Source organism: Callospermophilus lateralis, chromosome 9 (assembly GCF_048772815.1).
Source record: "Callospermophilus lateralis isolate mCalLat2 chromosome 9, mCalLat2.hap1, whole genome shotgun sequence".
Taxonomy (NCBI): Eukaryota; Metazoa; Chordata; class Mammalia; order Rodentia; family Sciuridae; genus Callospermophilus; species Callospermophilus lateralis.
Window position 1 is genome coordinate 41,813,799 of NC_135313.1, and position 15,731 is coordinate 41,829,529.

Genomic DNA, 15,731 nt, shown 5'->3' on the forward strand with positions numbered 1-15,731 from the left:
TGAAAACATTTTCATCACATTCTGAGTCTTATTATAACAGATCTTCATTTCATAAGTTGTAAGATAATCTTATTTTAATTAGAGAAGATATACCAAGTATATTAGAGTAATACAGTTAAATATATTCATCAACTTTCTTCTTGTCAGTTAAAATGCCTCCTCAGAGTTTGTTATTCCAATGTGCTATCACAGGTGTAAGTAAAATTATGTATATGAATTCTGAATGACTTCTAGAGCCTTAAGTGACTAGATGATTGCTTTCCAAGAAGGATCCTATAGGATCCTGTGTAAGGATGGTGTTGGACAATATGGTAGCCACAGTAGCCATATGTGACTGCTGAGTACTTGAGATATGACTAGCTTGAAATGAAATGACTAAAAGAATGGAGGGAGAGAGGAGGAGAGAGAAAGTGGTTGGGGGGCATGAACTGAAATCAAATCCCATGAATGTATGAATTTGTCAAGATGAACTCAACTACTATGTGTAACTACAATGCTCTAATAAAAAATGAAATTGCTGTTATTGTAAAGTACACACTGAATTTCAAAGATTTTGTATACACTATCTCACCGATGTGCATAAATTAATTGCATATTGAAATAATTATGTATTGGCTATTTGAGTGAAATAAAATATATGATTAAAATTAATTTCCCCTATTACTTTCTACTTTTTAAAATATGTTAATAGAGAATTTTAAGTTTGGCATATAATGTACATGACATTTCTTTTGGACACTACTGTTCTATATCATTTAACCATGATGTAATGTCTGAATTTTATTATCTGTGAAATATTTTCCATGTTGCAAATAAAAACATAAATAATAAAATAATAAATCACAAATTGGCTCCTAAATTCTGAAGGAATTCACAATTATCTTTCCCCACTGTTCCCTCCGTTAAATGAAAGAATGGAGAAGCTGATCTCAATAGTAGCCCAGAGGCAGGTTGGTGGCTAAAGAAGGAACCTGGATAGTACCTTCTACCATGAGAAACGGATCCTATAGTTCTTAGGAGGGAATGGCGAGATGAAGCCAGAAGGATTTTGCAAGAGACCAATCTTTAATAGGAATCACATTCATGATGCAGACATTCAAGAGGGACAGGGAAAGACTCACATTCCACGTTCTTATTGGTGCATTATAGTTGTATGTATTTATAGGAATTGTTGTTACATACTCCTAAATACCCATAATAATGGAAGCAAAAATATACAAAAAAAGATACACACATGGCTGGGAAAAAGTTTTGAAATAAACAAATGCTCCTGGAGACCACACTAAAACACCTTGCCATGAGACCAGGAAAAATGGGAACACCAATAAAACAGCCCACAAACAAGAGACACAAATGCCAAATTGATGATGAAAAAAGATCCAAAAAAAACTTTTAAATGTTAACTTGCTAATTTCAAAGAAAAGGAATATAGAACACGTCAGAGGAAAATTACAAAAAAAAAAAAAAAATGGTCCGTGAAGAAATCCATAGATCACTACACAGGAGAGTCCAAAATAAAAATCACAAACCCCTTTAAGTACAACAAAGTCAAAAAGCCAGCTAGAAAACGCAAAGGTCACACTGGGATGAAGAGGTGATGACAGTGAGAATCAATGAATTATTTGCTGCAGTCTTTACTGAGAAAGACCTTAGAAAGAGTCTCACTTCCATCTTGCTTTAAAGCAGAAAGGTCAAAGATATTAAAACAAACTGGAAAATACAGGATTCTCCCAGGCGTAACTGACAAACTAAATGTAAATAAAAATCGCCAGGACCAGATGGCATCCACCCAAGACTTCTAAAGGAACTCAAGAGTGAAATATGGAACTGCTGGCCTAAATGTATAACCTGTTATTACTAACCAGCACTTTGTAAGAAGAATGTCAAACTGCCAGTGTGACTCACACACATACATGGACTCCAAAGGAGATTCTGAAAACAAAGATTTCACTTTGTTGTTTTGTTTTTTAATGAAGGTGTTTTTAATTTTTTTAATTTAAATTTATTTTTTAAAAACTGATATATAAAACAAAAATATATGGTATTTTTTTATCAGTTTCCAAACAAATGTGTATGTATATATATGTATGTATGTATATATATTGTACCATAGGAGATATATATATATATATATATATATATATATATATATATATATATATATTGTACCATAGGATATTTTGGTACAAGTATGCATTCTGCAATGTTTTACATCAGGTTTGACGTATCTATTTCCTCAAACATTTATCATTTCATGATAGTGGAAACATTTAAAATCCTTTCTTCTAGTTTTTTGAAATATGCAACTCATTATCATTAACTATAGCCACCCTACTGTGCAATAGCATACCAGAATGTCTTACTCTTACCTAACTGTATAGGTATGGGGCTATCCACACTTTTTAACACAGCAACTCCAGCAACTTGTGGGTACTGGCCAAATTTCAGTAGAAATACAAAAATTCGTGGACATAGAGGTGTTCTCCATCTGCAGGACAGCTACCAGTCCATCCACAAGCTCCTGCAGAACAAGCTGTGAAGGTGTTCACTAGATAGGACACATCCACTGATGAATCTTGGTCATCTTCTCCCTGTATTGGGGGATCAAAGAGGGATATTTCAACATGGGAAGAGCAGCCACCAGCAAAATGGTACTGACATACAGTACATTGAACAGAACAAAACCTTTTCCCTCTATAGTCTCCATATAATTAATTAGCATTAATTATAATGTTCCCATCTTTCAGTTATATAATTTAGTAACAATAACCATAATGTTGCCCATTCCTCTGAACGGAGCCTCTGCTGCCATGGCTAATATCCAAAGCCTTCGCACTTTACTGGGCCCATTGGCCCCTATAGGCCTTTTTTGATCCTCAGCAAGTAGCAGAAGGAAGATCTGGAGGTGCACTTCCTGAGGGACTCCTTTCCATCCCTGGGTGCCCTGGCGCCCCTGGCCTCCCGCCTTGGCCTAGAGGAGCAACACCTGAAGGACGGGTTTAGGGTACAGCAGTGCTCATCCTGGTACTGGGAACCAGGCTGTCACCACTTTGAGTTCCACTCTTACTGGCCCTCGAGCTCATGCTGGGCACACTCAACCTGGGCAAGCCAGAGCTGGGCAAGCCCCCTTCCGCCCCCCTCCCTGCCCTCCCCGATCTGGCTCATCTTGTACATGCCCATCCACCAAAGACGCCCACTCCCCCAGCCCAAGAAGCACCAGAAGCTTCTTCATTCAGGGCCAGGCCTGTGGGAACCTCCCGGAGAGTGCCCAGGAGAGTGTCCCAGCAGCAGCCTTTCCCAAAGGGCCCAGTGGCTGGGGCCTGGGGTATATGGCAAAGAACTAGAAGCCGCCTTGAAGAGACTTGCACATGACCTTCAAGATGTCCTTGAAGAGGGAGACAAATGAAGTCCAAGAGATTTCTGAATGGATGGGGGTTCTGCACCTGCCCCATTCCACAGGTCCCACAGGTTCTCACTCTGGCCACTATTCCATCTAATTGTTGTCATTTGAGTCACTTGGGAGTGTGTCTGGGTCTCTAGGAGTGGAATGGGGTTTCTGGGTGCACTTCCTTCCCTTCATGCTTTCCCCCACCCTGCAGGTGGACACTCAGTAATTTGAGGCTATGACCACCTGCTGGGTTGTGTCTTAACCACGGTTGTCCCTCATGAATAAAGTCCCCCCCCAAAAAAAAAACCATAATGTTAATAATTATGAAGAGACAGTAGACTACAATTCATGTACAAAAAAGTATCCACTAAAAGTTGCAAACATTTCTATTTTGACTTGTCATTATATTATTTTCATACAAAAAGTTTAATTCACCAATGATTAGAAAATTAACATTAATAAATTATTTTCTTTAGCTTTTCTTTTAAAATTTTATTAATTTTATAAACAGGTAACTAAATTATTTCCTTATTCTTAAATGTAGATCATATTCCCATATGAGATTTTTATATCAATGTGTTACTCATGGCATTGTCTTATAAATCCCAAAAGACTGTGTGTGAGATAGAAAATCCATTTCATCAAATAACCAAGAGGAGTTGTTTTACACTTAGGGAAAATAATGCAAGATAAACATTAGACCACAAAAAGAATGTTGTCCATCAAATACTTGCTTCTTTTACCTTGTTTTAAAGTCATCATAGTGCCTTCCCACTCTGTTATAATCTGAATTTTAAAGTTAACTAATCTCTAATTCTAAGAGTAAATATTTTCTGACAAGACAGCATAATTTCTTAATGTCTTTCAGTTTGACTTGTTCATTCATAGACTCCTTTTAGATCAGACACGGGAAACTTTGTGATCTTACAAATGATAAAACCAAACATGAGATTGAACTGAAAATTCCCATTTCCCACAGCAGATGGTAGCCATGGTTTTATTTCTTGCTCCATAACAGGTGAAGGCAGTCTGGAACCCTGGGCAGCTGCACAAGGCCAGCTGGCCAGAGTGGACCTGACACTGCTTCATACAGATCTTAGTACAGATCAGTCTCTGTACTACCTTGTAGCTCTTGGGCAAATAGCAAAAAACACAAAAACCTCATCATTAAGACCAACATTAATGGTAATAATGACCCTGTATAGTAGTTGTGTTTGTCTGCACAGTGTTCTAAAAAGAAAATTATTCAGTTAAAACAGCTAATTAACTAAAATGTTAATAGTGGTGACTTCTGGTTAGTGATTTTATTGATGACCTTATTCTAATGTCTTTAAAACAGATTAATTGATTTGCATCTGGAAAAACATTAAGAGCATTGTCAAATACATATCACTAATCCCATTAATGTAACCTGGAAGGAATATTTAAAGTTAATAATATCTGATTGGCAAAGAAGTTTTCAAGTGTATAATGACTTCCCATTTTCTCTAAAATAGAAAACACACTTAACTTCCATCCATGTGGAAGTTGTGAGAAATAAACTAAACAGGTTTATGAGGCTCCATTTTAATTTTTGATAAAAATATTTGATGGCAGCACTACCTACCATCCCTTATATCTGAGAGAAACAAACTTGGAGATGGACTATCAGAGCATGCAGAGAATACCACTGTGTCACTATCCTGGCGACTCTGGTATAGTCTGAATCACAAGAGGAGCTTGATGCTTGACATTTTGGAGTAAAATGCCACAGAATCTCAAAAAAGGACTTTTAAAATTCTCAGGATCCACATACAAATGTGTGGGTGGGTAGGTGTGTGTGTGTGTGTGTGTGTGTGTGTGTGTGTGCGCGCGCGCGTGCTCACTCATGCATACATGTATGCACATGTGTATATCTCTAAGGGAACTAACAGGAGTTTAACTTTACCCCCATTCACTTAAGGAATCACAATCTGTTGTTCCCCAAATAGCAAGGTACAGACTCAGCAAAAGGACCCAAGAATTATATCACACATTGTTTATGGCTGAGTGAGCTTATGGAGTGCTGGTATATGCTGAGCACACAGCTATTTGTCATGAAGCCATCAATCAAATTCAGTTGATAATAGAAATCCCTAAATAAATGAATTACAGAAATCAATGAGTCTGCTATTCTTTCAGAGTTTAAAATCACTGAAAAATTTACCATGGATTTAGGAGGCAATTAAATAGTGGGGCATCAATATTCCCTTATTCATCTCTCAGCTCATTCAGGCCTAACTGCTCTGTTTATCAGGGACCCAAAGAGACTGCAAAAGACAGAGTCTACTGGGCCATCCCAAGGATAAAGGGATTGAAGGGGAATGAAGGCAATAGGCAAGTTGTTAACCTATTCTGTGTGCTCCTAGGTACAAAATAAACTGGAGTTTCTTGGGACCTATCCAATCACATCTACGAATCTAGACCCAGATCTCACTTTCCTATTATCACAATTAGTAAGGCCAGATGGAAAGAGAAACTGAAACCCCATGGGCAATCAACAACTCTCACATGGGCTGTGATGCTCCACTTCACTTTTTCCCTCCTGTTACTTAGAGTAACAATGACTTTTCTGAGTTTCATCTTTTCTCTTTGTTCCATTGCAAAGCACTATTATCAATACCTAAAACTCCCAGCTGACACTTAGTCAGGTCTAGAAACAGAAGGCACAGATAATTATAAATTCAATAATACACACAGAAGTGAGTATGAGACCTTGGCTGGCAAATGCAATCCAACACTGTGTTGAAGGGAAACTCATGTACCTATACAACAGTGAAGCTTGATTTCTTTCATTGTTTAAAATACTGTTGCATAACACCATGAAGGCAGTGTGAAAAGGCTGCCTGCTATGTGCCTTGCACCGTGTTAGGTGATAAAACACAAAGATGAACAAACCTATGGGTTAGTCCCCTAGGATGGTGGGAATAGAAGACAAACCAATTACCATATGCCAAATGAGGATGTTTTAGTCAATTTTTTCACTGCTGTGACCAAAAGACCTGACAAGAACAATTTTAGAGAGGAAACGGTTATCTGGGGCTCACAGTTTCAGAGGTCTCAGTCCATAGATGGCCAATTTCATTCCTTAGGGCCTGAGGTGAGGCAGAATACCATGGCAGAAGGATATGATGAAGGAAAGCAGCTGGGGACATGGCTACCAAGAAGGGGAGAGAGAGAGAGAGAGAGAGAGAGAGAGAGAGAGAGAGAGAGATAGATAGATATCTCCCCTCATGGACAAAATATAAACCCAAGGGCTTGACCCCTTGGACCCACATCTTCCAGCCACACCCTACCTGCCCTAGAGTCAACACACAGTAAATTCCTATCAGGGGATTGATATTGATGCACTGATTAGGTTAAGGCTCTCCTAACTCAATTATTTCAACTCTAAACTTTCTTGCATTATCTCACACAGGAGCTTTTGGGGGACACTTCTTATTCTAACCATAACACAGGATATTGTATAAGATGCAGCATCAATAGAAGACTAACTCTTTAAGGCATGGAAGCCCAAAAAGGGGCTCAAAAGAGATGCCGATCTGAGTATTGTTGGCTAAGAGATGGCTTTGGAGAACAAAAAATTTAGCTATCATTCATGTACAAATTATAGCATGTGCAAAGGTAGAGAGCATAGAATAGGCTAGAATGTTGGGAACTGTAAATAATAGGTGTGCGATAATGACAGTGCCTATCCTCTAAGAGTACATACTGTGCACTCATTCACTGACCGCAGGATGTTTACAGGGAAGAGTCTGTTGGGGTTCACTGTGTTGTGCAATTTTTGCACAAATAGAAGTTCTGATTACAACTCCTTGTTCATCTTGTGTCATTCCTAATCATTAGCAGCTATGTTGCACAACTGACTTCCGGTTATGCTTTATCATAACCTCTGCTCACCTTGCTTCAAAACACTAGAAAGGAAAACTGACACTGAAGGAGTCAATGCATTTTTATGAAAATGCAATTACTAACAGAGCTTTATTGCCGAAAATACAAACCGAGTTCTTTCTTTTCTCGCTTATCTATATCTATTATCCTGCTCCTCTCTCCAAAGATGCATTTTTTAGTTTGCACCAAAAAATACAGGTTTGTCTTTTTGAATACTCTTTGATTATAGGGATTGTGTGGTATTTAACTGTTCCTAGTTAGCTGGCAGAGAGGCTTGCCTACAAACGATTGATGAACAGAACAATCAATCAATCATCTCTTCTGATTACTGCATTGAAGGCAAGTGTGCAAGCATATGCCATGGAGAGTCAGCCAATTGAAGCAAAGGAAAATATTGCACATTGTGTGCAATTTTAATGACCTAAGAGACTGAGGCAATATGAGAAATCATAAACATTTAGTCTTTACATAAATCCTAACTAAAAATAAAATGATAGTAAGTTGATATGAGTAACATTGCCTTGCTACAGGAAATGAAAAGTTGCCTAAACAATAAGGAAAATGTGTTCTTTCACATAAGAAGCCCAAATTTCCAAGGCTGAATAATTCAGTGGCTCAATAATGACATCTTTCTCATCTTTCATCTTCAGATTTTCATTGCAGTTTTCTTCCTTTGTGGTTACAATTGGGTGCAGTAGGTTCAAACATCATATGATCCCATAATATCCGCCCCCTGCCCAGTACCAGATGGAAAAATTAGGCACATGCCTCTGTTTTAGTCAGTTTTTGTCACTGTGAACAAAAGACCTGACAAGAACAACACTGTGGAGAAAAAGTTCATTTTTGGCTCATGGTTTCAGAGCTCTCAGAACATGGACAGTCAACGCTATCGCTCTGGGCAAGAGATGAGGCAGAACATCATGGCAGAGGAAAGCAGATGGAACCTAGCCACCAGGAAACAAAGAGACTAAGCTTCAGTCACCAAGGACAAAATATACCCCAAAGGCTTGCCTCCATTGACCCACCTCCTCCAGCCCCACCCTACCTGTCTAAGGTTATCACCCAGCTAATCTATTCAAAGGGATTAATGCACTGATGAGGTGAGGCTCTCATAAACCAAACATTTAACTTCTAAATTTTTTTGCATTGTCTCTTACATGAGCTTTTAGGGGGATACCTCATATCTTAACCATAATATTGTTCTCATACTGTTCTCCTGTCTCTTTGGCCAAAACTGTATCACATGCCCAGTCCCAAGCCAATGCAGTTAAGTAGATTGGAATTATTGGAATAATTGACTTAGTCATGAACTAAATAAAGATCCATCTTCCTGGGGTACTTCTTTCAGGGATACGAACAGAATATGCATTCTTAAGGAAGGAATTAGAGGATGGGGAAGCCCAAGTAAGGTTTGTTGTTAAGTAAGCAATCATCAGCGTCCATGATAGTCAATGACCTACTTCATTTCATTTCATTCATGGAACTTCCAAAGGGTGAAATAAACAATACATAAAAGAAATTTTCTATAAAAAGGAGGCATGACTGTATATACTCTTTTTTAAAATTTGTTCTTTTAGATATACATGACCATGGAGTGTATTTTGGCATATTACATATACATAGAGTATAACTTATTCTAATTAGGATCCTATTCTTGTGGTTGTGCATGATGCAAAGTTAGCCTGGTCATGTATTCAAGAAAGTTGTGTCTGATTAATTCTACTGTCCCTCCTATTCCCCTCTCCACTCCCTTCCCTTCTTTCTTCCTTGTCTAGTCCAAAGGACTTCTATTTACTCCCACCTTGTTGTGGGTTGGCAACCGTATATCAGCACATTTGGGCTTTGATTTTGAGGGTCTGGCTTATTTCACTTAGCATGATATTCTTCAGTTCCATCCATTTACCAGAAAATGACATAATTTCATTCTTCTTTATGGCTGAATAATATTCCAGTGTGCATACATACCACATTTTCTTTATCCATTCATCTGCTGACAGGCACCTAGGTTGGTTCCATAGCTGGGTTGTTGTGAACTGAGCTGCAATAAATATTGATGTAGCTGTGTCACTGTAGTATGTTGATTTTAAGTCCTTTGGGTATAGACTGAGGAGTGGGATAACTGAATCAAATGGTGGTTCCATTTCAAGTTTTCTAAGAAATATCCATACTGATTTCAAGAGTGATTGCACCAATTTGCAATCCCACCAGCAATCTATGTGTGTACTATTATTCCCACATCCTCATCAACATTTATTGTTATGTGTATTCTTTATAATTGCCATTCTGACTGGAATGAGATGGAATCTCATTGTAATTTTAATTTGCATTTCTCTAATTGCTAGAGGTGTTGAACATTTTTTTATATATATTTCTTTGTTCATTTGTATTTCTTCTTCTGTGAAGTGTCTGCTCAGTTCCTTTGGACATTTATTGATTGGGTTATTTGGGTTTTTGGTGTCAAGTATATTTACTCATAGGAAAGAAGGACCAGATAAATAATACTTCAACAAATAATATTCAAAAAAATAAGTATGAAGAAGAAAAACTAGAAGTAGATCATAAAGCATTTTAAGCACCATTGTCTTTGACAGAAATAATATTATTGTGGATTATGTTTACAAAATAAATATCACAATATCACTGCATCAGATTCAGTAAATCGAAGTTCTTGCATGTATTTCTTCTGTTGACAGTAAAGATTAAAAAGTGATCATGCTTAATACCAGAAATGATAGACTAATAAAGACAGAGAGACTCAACTTTAGCTACAGACCTTATAATTACATTTGCTATGTCTGCAATATCCTTTACCCAGAAATATGCAAGCTTTCACCAAGTCTTTGAGAACAACACTAATTAATTTGTTAATTTATTCAAAAGTTATTTAGGTGGGCAGAATAATTTAGCTCTAACCACAGTTAATAACAGTTTTAAGAAACCTTTCTGGAATTCAGTGCCTGTCACACATTTAGTGTTAATACCATGTTGCAAAATTTAAAAGTTTATTAACATAAAGTATTTCAAGCTATACATTTTTTAAATTAATCTAAAACTAAATTGAAGATTACACCCATTAAATATACACTTTAAGAGTTGAATCTTGGGCATAACAATCACGACTGGTTGCCTAGCAACCATGGTACCTGCTCTTACAGCAAGTTTACCCTAAACACTAATGTAAAATCGGTGATGAATATACATCCACTTCAAGCCTCTATTTACTGGGGGGAAAAGGCACTTTTTCTGTTATTAGTAATTGCATAATTTGCTATTCCAGGGAGTTGAATTTCAATGGAAGGGTCGGGAAAGTGGTATACCGGTCATTAAGCTACCAGCTACTCTTAACAAGCATCCCTAACAATGATGCCTGGTTATTAAAGGAAGAATGCCAATCACAGGTCATCAGAGTTAAAAAGAGATTAATATCAAGTGACTATCTCAAACCATCTTAAAAAAAAAATAAAAAGTCATGTGGAAAGTATACCTTGCTTCCATACATTCTAATTTCTAAAAGAATATAGGATTAGACCATGAGTGCCTTCGGGCATTCCCAAGGCTATGCTACTCTTTAAAATGCCTGAGGTAGACCCCACAGTCAAAAAATGTCATCTCTTATCCCATTTTCTACAGCTGGAGTGCATTGTTACAAATAACCTTTCTAATTCTGCATACATTCCCATGTCTGCACATTTACATTACTGGAGTCTCTGGTGCCACAATTGCCAAGGAGCTCTCTGAAGCACTGCAGCTGTGCTCTGCCAACTGCGTTTGGCTGCCCAGCTCCTCCTGGGCTCCCAAAGCTGGCAAGTTAATATGCTAATAGAATTCATTAGCCCAGACTTTGACAGACAGTTAAAACAGGACTCCACATCAGCACTCCAGCAAGCACAGCCATTATGCCATTTCAGGAGGCACAGCTAATTCAAAGAAGATGATGACAGGGTTTGCAATCAGGGAACATTAGAGTGTCGGGCAGTGGAGAGGCAGAACATGCTCGGCAGGCAATATTGCCAGCAACCCTGATTTGATTTCTGGCATCACTGGCGGGCTTGGCAAAAAAAATGGAGGTAATGAGATAAACTGAAATACCAGGCACTGGGACTGGTCTTTGAAGTAATTATTCTCTGGGGTAACAAGGGACAAGATGAAAAAGCTTTCAGGGACAGGCAGTGGGCACCCGTGGGACCTAGTTTCCATTACAGCATGACACTCTGCTGAGCAACTCTCTCTCCACTCGGGAGAGCAGAGGACTAAATAGGCTGTCAAAGGGGAGGGGACACTGGGAAAGAGTTTGTGAAAAGAAATAAAGCTGAAGAAAGACAGAAGCAAGATAGAGAGGTTGTCAGAGACCTGTAAGCCAGCTAGAATGAAGAGAGGTGTTTCAGAACCCGTTAGCAACTATGATAACTTATGTGGCTCGCAGCAATTAGTCCCTACAGTCAACACACTGGGCGGGAAATGGAGAGGGGACAAGGCAAAGGACACCACAGCCCACAGAATCCCTAAGAGGAGTGAAATCCCTTAAGATGTTGGTGGAAAACGGATAAGCCTGTGGCGATTCCCCTTTGGGGCTCTTGGCGCTGTCAGGCTGAGGACCTGAGTGAAATGATTAAGAGAGCACTTTCTGGAAGTGCCAGCCTCTGAGCCTAGGAATATAATCAAGCTCACCCGGCAATTCTTTATGGAGGAACAGGCCCAAGGCTACAGTTGAACCAGAAATGAATCATTTCTCATTCTGCAGTGAATACTACTTCTTCTGAATCAAGTTGGAGGTCACTAGCTAAACAAACTGGGAAGCGTTCCTGTTACAAACCAGGAGTTACTCCCTGCCACAAACCTGGCTTGTTGGCTGTGTTTTCTTCTTTCTTCCTTCCTTTTTTTTCCTTTCTTTCTTTCATGCATTTTTTTTCATTAAATCTTTACATAGGAATACATTCCCCAGCTGAAAATAAACACCATGCCAGGATTGACAACAGAGAAGATGCATAAATCGTGTCACCTTTGCTCTGCTTGTTTAAAAAGTGGAATCAGGATCTAATATTTGACAGCATTCCTATGCCAACATGTACAATGCTATATGATTCCAGAGACACTGTATATTTCAGAGGTGCGTTTTTAATTTGTGCATGTAACAAAGCCTAGTTGGTGTATTTATCAGCTATACTTCCCATGGATTATCTCCAAAAATCTCCTTTGTATACTTTCCCTTTTCATACTTGCATCCCAACCATTCCTACAATTTCAACTATCTCTTTAGCAATGCATCCTATCTATTCCTGTAATTTCAACTATTACAGCTATGGAAACCCAGTAATCTATAAACTGCAAGCCCAAATTACCACTGGTCTGTTGGAGAACACTAATGATGTACACTGAGCTGGCAAGCCATATGCTTGACTCATAGTCACCACCTCAAATTCTCCTTGTCCCAAACTCCTCGCTCTGTGTTCCTGTTTCCATGAATAACATTGTTATCTCATTATTCATCAGGTGCAAAACCTTGGAATCATCTTCTCTTTCTCTTATTTCCCACATCCAAATTGATATGAACTTTTTAGATTAACTCTCTCACATCTCTTTCATGGATCCTGCTCTTCATTCCCACCATCTTTTTCTAATTTAAGAGCCTTGTTACTAATGAAATCATGTTTATGAAGAAAATAGAAATATCATATGAGCAGAAAAACAAATAACCCAAGTGCTCTGATAAAGGTTAGATAACATTTATAAATTTTTCCAGTATTCACTTTCTTTCAAAGCAAGATAACAAGGTTTATGTTTGTGAAGGTTATTTTATGGAACATACCACATGCAGATTGGCCTGTAATCATGAGTCTTCCCTGGGATATAAGTTAAAAGCCAGGATCCTAATAACCAAGTTAGTAAGACAATTCAATTAACTGAAGAAAATAACACACACAGTTGATTAGTCCCATTGTTCTCTAAAAGGTTCCCTCCAAGGTAACATCCATGGTCTCTGTGTCCACCCAAACCATTTGAAATGAAAATTATTTTTTAAAGTGACATTCCCACATATTTCTCACTCCTAACATCTCTACTTGGGTTGTGAAGGAATCCTGCTGACTCTCTTGAGCTCCCTCCTCTGATATCTACAGAACTCTTGATAATCAAAGAAGCTTTTCAGAAGTAGTTTAAACAACCAGAAGAGGTTAGGTGGAGCTTCACTCTTAGTTGAGAGTGAAGCTAAGATCATCCTCAAATTTCCAACATACCTTCTGGGAGGAAGGACAGAAGCCCTCCTGTTGAGAAACTGCCATCCCCAGCACCCAGTTGATTTGAGTGCCCTGTGTCACTCAGGTGTTTTGAGAAAGAAAAAATGATTTTCAGAACCTCTGGTTTGGGTCCTGCTGATAAACACATCATCTATATCACAGAGCAGTTATGAATATAAAGATGATAATGACTCTGAAAATGCATTAAAAGGAAAAAAAACCTCTCTAACTGTAGTTTTAGGTAATCTAAATATGTCTGACTACACAGTATAGAATAATTAGTAGTTAATAATCTACCTTTGGGTCACTCATCTTATGTTCACCAGGTGGTTCTTCTTCCAGATTACACTCACACAATGCAAAGTGGAATGACCCATAGAACTAAGGAAAAAAGATGATCTGGCCCTACTTTCTATATCTGTCATGTTGACTGGTTATTTTCATATCTCCACCTTACTCTGAGTTTTATAGAAGCAGCCTTGTGCCTTTTATTGATAGAGCCATGGAAACAAATTCACGGAGAGCATAATTAGAATCATAGAATTTTAAAGCTAGAAGAGACCATAGAGATTGTAATTGAGACTAAAGTTTATTTGGGAGATATAATTTTATTTTTCCCCTTTGGGGGTTAAATGGCCAGTACAATCTGCTCCAGATTGTTGTGTCCCTTCTTAAAGGTAAATTAACTCAATCTTCTAGAGAAAGGAAACCTTTTTTTTTCTTCGCACATATTTTAAATGGTACTTACTGGTACATTTTACAACAGTTTGTCTCTTGCCGCCATCCCAACCAGAAATCCAGTTTGGCATTTGCACGTCCCTGTGCAGATTCTAATTACAACCTAGTAACAATGTCAGTGACAAAAGGGAAAAGGCTATGACGAAGGAAATGTCCTGGTGCATTCCTTCACAAAATCTTCAGAAAAGCAGATACATTGTGTTAGTGTAGTTTTAATGCTAAGTGGATACAATTGGCAATCACAAAAGAAAGGGAACAATATAATGTGGATTCTGATATCAACTCTTTAAGTAGTATAGACATGAATTAAATCAGGTGAAAATAATTTGTAAACTGGTTTTTTTCTTAAGTTTAAAACAGCAGAGTATTTTTAATCAGCCTCTGTTATATACATCTATATTCAATTATTATTTGCCCTATGAGCTTGTAAACTGTGGATGTAAAAAAAAATCAAGAATGGCGGGGGACATTATCATACACAATATCTTGCATATAAAAGATACTTAATAGATGTGAGTTGAATAAAAGAATATATGATAAAGAATATAAAAATGAAAGAATGATTATGTGATTGATTGAATGAAATAATATGCTAAAGGAAAAGGAAGAGAACAAAATCATAAATGGACCATAAACACCGTACTAGGTGAGAATTGTTGCATTGCATTCTAATGTGACATACAAAATATGCTTTCTCTTTTTAGTAAATAAGAAGGGTATTAATCTAAGGTGTTTCTCTTCCTGTTTCCAGAGGAATAACATTTCAAAACACTGTCACCTTTCAGATTTTCTATTCAGATAGGGCAAGCCAGAATGCACCCACACGAGGATGGGAATTAGAAGGGCTATTCATCCGAAAGCTTCAGGACATAAACTGATCACCAGCTGGGGTCAGGAAGAAATTATGGAGACTCCTAAAAGCTTCCTCCAGAGCATGCTGCAGTGCTCCCAGCTGGAGCCACAATACCAATACTGAAATGAAGCTCAACTGTTATTTTTTTATTGAGTAGCAATTCTTATGGTTTTCAAAATGAGAAGAGAACACAACAAAGAAATCTGCTCAAACAGCAGCAGCAGCTTTCGTGTACTGGCTACCAGACAAAATGCAGGCTATGGGTGATAAAAGCAAGGAAGACTGTGACATTGTTGATCTAAGGTCCAAAGCATTTCTACCTGTGTGAGGGACCACCATATTTCACTGAAGGACCAGGAAAATAGCACAACTTTCTCTTGAGAAAATACACAGCATGCAAAGGCAAATATTTCATCTTTAAGGTCAACAGCTATATCACCGTCAGTTTTCTTATTGAAAAAGTACTTGGGAAGTAAAAAAATGTTCTATTCAAACATAAAGCTTTTCGTCCAGGCTGGTAATTTCATTAAGCTAAAATGGTATTTTTTGAGATCATTCCACCTGAGAAAATAAATAGGATATGTAAGAAGAGATGAAACCCCTTTCAAGG

At 37.9% G+C, this 15,731-nt stretch overlaps 1 long non-coding RNA gene across 1 annotated transcript in view; it reads right to left on the reverse strand.

Annotated features, from left to right (window-relative positions):
- Window positions 1-2,374: 2,374 nt before the first annotated feature.
- The window catches only part of LOC143407610 (uncharacterized), a 40,753-nt gene continuing 27,396 nt past the window's right edge, over window positions 2,375-15,731 (reverse strand). The window contains exon 3 of the long non-coding RNA XR_013092364.2: window positions 2,375-2,591. This is a non-coding gene — a long non-coding RNA (uncharacterized LOC143407610). The remainder of the gene's footprint in view (window positions 2,592-15,731) is intronic.